Source organism: Mastomys coucha, unplaced genomic scaffold (assembly GCF_008632895.1).
Source record: "Mastomys coucha isolate ucsf_1 unplaced genomic scaffold, UCSF_Mcou_1 pScaffold21, whole genome shotgun sequence".
NCBI lineage: Eukaryota > Metazoa > Chordata > Mammalia > Rodentia > Muridae > Mastomys > Mastomys coucha.
In genome coordinates, this window is record NW_022196904.1 from 20382496 (window position 1) to 20387537 (window position 5042).

Genomic DNA, 5042 nt, shown 5'->3' on the forward strand with positions numbered 1-5042 from the left:
GTTGTCATCTGTTGGTCTCGGCTGTCATCTGTTGGTCTCAGCTGTCATGTGTTGGCCTCAGCTGTCATTTGTGGGTCTCGGCTGTCATCTGTGGGTCTCAGCTGTCATCTGTGGGTCTCAGCTGTCATGTGTGGGTCTCAGCTGTCATCTGTGTGTCTCAGTTGTCATCTGTGGGTCTCAGCTGTCATCTGTGAGTCTCAGCTGTCATCTGTGAGTCTCAGCTGTCATCTGTGGGTCTCAGCTGTCATCTGTGAGTCTCGGCTGTCATCTGTGAGTCTCAGCTGTCATCTGTGGGTCTCAGCTGTCATCTGTGTGTCTCAGCTGTCATCGGTGGGTCTCAGATGTCATCTGTTAGTCTTGGCTCTCATCTGTTTGTCTCAGGAGTCTTCAGTCAGATGATGCATCTGGATGAAGACAGACTCATTGCTACAGACAGATCCAAGTAGATGGTGGGACACTCTGCATCTGGGTCTGTGGAGGCAGCATTTTTTCTTTTGTAGAGTTAAACTTGTAGAGTTATCATAACAGAGGAGCAGAATCCCAGCAGGGGGAAGTCTGCCAGTGTGGGTAGTATGTGTTAAGTCTGTAATAGTTTGCTTGGGAGCTCATCATGAGCTGTTGTTATAGTCCTAGAAAAGCAATTTAATCCTGGAAGGCATCCTTTAAGCCAGGAGTTACCTGTTTTGTATTAAGGAAAGCAGAGGGAAGACTTGAGGCTTTATCTGCTTTGGACAGTTGAGGAAGAAAATATCATGTTAATCATGTATCTGGGATGGGCAGTAACAGCTTGTCTGTAAACAGAAACTTGTTGTTAAGGATTACCTAATCATTATCAGCATAGTTGATTAGACCTGTGGGGGTATGTTAATATGACTTTTGAACCTTACAAGAAATTTTAAACAAATTGAAAAGTTTTAGGACAATTTTAGATTAGAAGTTATGAATGTTAGGGAAAGGGTTCCAAGAACTCCCAAAAAGAATGTATATTCCCTGTCTATTAGACAAAACAGGCTTAGGTTGCCCATCTGTTTCCCTTGAGGGCTTAAGATTGGTATGTGCAAGCCAGCTGAGTCAGTCAACTGGGTCTCAGAGGAAGGAGTGAGGATTGAAAAGAAAAAAGACAGCTAGACAACACTATAACATGACTCCACACAGTGCTGAGGCTGAAGCAGGTTTATTTCTTCCCAGTCTGCTTTTATATCAAACTAGGTATTCCAAAGAATAAGACCAGTTCTCAAATCAAAGACAAAGTAACCAAACAAGGCAATGAAAAAAGATCACACAAGGTAGCAATCAAACAAAGCAATAAAGACCCTGAAGTCACTGGGTCTGGGGGCTTATCAGGATTACCAAGAAAAAAGGAAATTCACATTCTTCTGCTGTGTTCACCTTGATCCTTGCATTAACCCAAATGCAAATACTCTTTTTTTTAAGATTTATTTTTTTATTATATGTAAGTGCACTATAGCTGTTCAGACACACCAGAAGAGGGCATTGATCTCATTAAAGATGGTTGTGAACCACTATGTGGTTGCTGGGATTTAAACTCAGGACCTCTGGAAGAGCAGTCAGTACTCTTAACCGCTGAGCCAAACATACTTTTTTTTAGATTTATTTATTTATTTTATGTGTATGAGTACACTGTAGCTGTACAGATGGCTGTGGGCCATCATGTGGCTGCTGGGAATTGAACTCAGGCCCTGCTCACTATGGCCTGCTCCCTCTGGTGTAATATACTGTAGCTGTCTTCAGACGCACCACAAGAGGGCATCAGATCTCATCATGGATGCTTGTGAGCCACCATGTGGTTGCTGGGATCCGAACTCAGGATCTTAGGAAGAGCAGTCAGAGTTCTTAACGACTGAGTCATCTCGCCAACCCTGAGTGAAACACTCTTATCTGATCCTACTTCCTCCTCCAAGCCTTGTAACAAGTACTTGCCAATTCTCTATAAGGGGCAACAAGAGCTCTCCATACTGGTGCAGCTCTGAATGGACCAACTATCAAAGGTTTCCCAGGAATCCACAGAGAGCTTTGCTAGGACCAAGTTGAAGCCAATCTCAACACCTACCTAATACTTGCATACAAAGCTGTTAGGACCACTCTCAGGCACCATATGGTGCCACACCCTCAGGTCCCACCTGGTGCCATCCTTACACTTTAATGAAAACAACTGCCAAGCCCCTTTGACACCAGAAGTAGAAAACTAAGTTTTACTCATTCTATACCAACTTCTTTCCTACTATAGTACCTGCCAATGTCACTGATTTTCTAGGTCCATCTGGTATCATAACTGCCAGTGTATCTCTCTACCCACTTCTGATGATGTTCTCAACACTCCTCTGCCTCTAGCCTTGGTCCTCATGTATTCCCCAGGGAAGCAGTGCCAGGTAACGGAGTGACCATAATGAGGTCACCACTGAAACAGCCCAGTTGGCACTAAGACCCAAATGACCAACACACATTAACTTAATCTTCCTAGAATATAACATGTTCACCAAGAGGTTGTTGTACTTACCATATCTTAAATAACTCTGAGTTTGGTGCTATAGTTCAGCAGGTAAAACCGACCAAGCTCAGAGTTCAATGCCTAAAGTCCACATGATCAAAGAAGAGAATTAAGTCCCTACAAGCTGTGTTTTGACCTCCACTTATACACTGTGGCACATGCACATGTAACGTACACTCACACACACACAAACACACACACACACACAAATAAATAAATAAATAAATAAATAAATAAATAAATAAATAAATGTTGGATTTTTGGTTTGTTTGGTTTTTGAGACAGGATTTCTCTGTGTAACAAGCCTTGGTTATCATAGACTTGCTTTGTAGACCAGGCTGGCCTAGAACTCAGAGATCCACCTGCCTCTGCCTCCTGAGTGCTGGGATTAAAGGGGTGTGCCACCACATCTAGAAACATTGAATTTTTAAAAAAGAAATTCAGAAAGATAAGATAAGATCAGCATGGCCATTTATTCCTCGTCCTTTCATAGCCTCAGCATTGCAGAGTCAGTCTATGCTCTCCACACTGAAGTTGAACTGAATCTGTGCCATCAATCTTCCTTCTGTCTACTAAGAGCAGGCCCTGAAAAATCAAGAAATGCTGCTTTAAAATATCTAATGCACCTTCAAATGGAACTGTCACGTCACAGGCACCCACTGTGCACAGCTTGTATGACTAAGATACAGGATGCCCACAGACTTGGATTAGAGAGTTTGACCCAAACGTCTTTTGCCCATGTGCTCCATGCCTGCCCTGTGGAAAAGATGGATACTAATTACAGAAGTGTCCTGTATCCCAGTGAGTCTCCCTAAGGGTCTTAATGGGAACCCAGTAGGAGTCTTTGCCAGTGAGAAGCCTTCTGACACCTGGTGTTTCCCCATATTGGTAGTTCAGGTTGTTATTTCACAAAACTTCTACAATTCCTTCTCCAGCATTCTGAGTTATTCTCTAGTCTGTGAAAACATCTGCTAAAATGTAGCTGTGGTTTTCTACCCTTTTCCAAGCCATACATAGACAGGGAAGATTGCCCATCCTAACCTGAAATTGAGGCTCCTTTTAGAACTCTGTGCACCCATCAGTGGTGATGCATGCCTTTAATCCCAATGCTTAGCAAGCAGAAGCAAGTGGATCTCTGTGAGTTTGGGGCCAACCTGGTCTACAGAGTGAGTTCTAGGACAGCCAGAGAAACTCTGTCTGGAAAAGAAAGAAAAAAAGGGAGGAAGGAAGGAAGGGAGGGAGGGAGGGAGGAAGGAAGGAAGGAAGGAAGAAAAGAAGAAAAAAGGGAGAGAAGGAAGGAAGGAGGGAAGGAGGGAGGGAAGAAAACTATGTATATGACGATACAGTACAGGTCCAATCTGGGCTCAGGTGCCCACCTTAGTCTCCTACTGAAATTTTCATACACTTCTACCAGAAACTCAGCACCCACCCAGATCCTTCTTTCCACGTGACCTTCCCATCCACAGCTTTGAAATCCTTCTGGTTTTCCTTACTAATATTTTTCTCCTAATAAAAAGACTAAGCTATCTAGACAGTATGGCTCCAGAGATGACTCTTTGGTTAAGAGTACTTGTTGCTCTTGTGGAGGACCCAGGTTGTATTCCCAGGATCCACATGATGGCTCACAACCATGTGTAACCCCATTTCCAAAGGGCCCCTCTATATCTTCTGGTATCTTTGGACACTATATGCATGTGTTACTCAGACTTAAGTGCAGGAAAAGCATTTAAATACATAAAATTTTAATACAATGTAATCCTTAAAGAAATAAAATAATATTTTATTTTTTTAAGATTCAATGCTGGGGCTGGGGAGATGGCTCAGCGGTTAAGAGCACTGACCTCTTCCAGAGGTCCTGAGTCCAGTTCCCAGTAACGACAAGATGACTCACAACCATCTGTAATGGGATTCTATGTCCTCTTCTGGTGTGTCTGAAGACAGCGACAGTGTACTCATGTATATAAAATAAATAAATAAATAAATAAATAAATAAATAAATAAATAAATCTTTTTTTAAAAAGCATTTAATGTTTGAAATCATGCATCCTGTATTATTCCAGTGAAATCTAAGAATTTAAATTCTATCACAGTATTCACATCTATGAGGGCTCTTTTCATGTGCTCAGACATACAAATATAGATTATTTTAGTTCTGGATTTGATCTTCTGGACACAAATGCAGTCTCCAAATAATGGCCAGAGACTCCAGTACAGTATGCCTCTCACTGTAGCCTTTGAAGTGTGTGTTATAGGTGTCCTGTTCACCTCATCCACTGATCTCCTCAGCTTGGTCCACCAAAACCTCTTGGACTGTATAGTATCTATGGAGCACCACAACCCAGCAAGGCTTTAAGTATTTCAAATTAAGCCTGTCACCCAGAGGTCTTCCTCTTTGACCATGTTGTGGGTGTTGCAACATAGACAGGGTCAATGTTAGGAGATATGAGGGGAGGTAAAAGACACAACTAGACAAATAGGAGCAAAGGCCATCCTCTGTCCCTGGGAGTATAAAGGTTGTGTCTCAGTCTTGGCT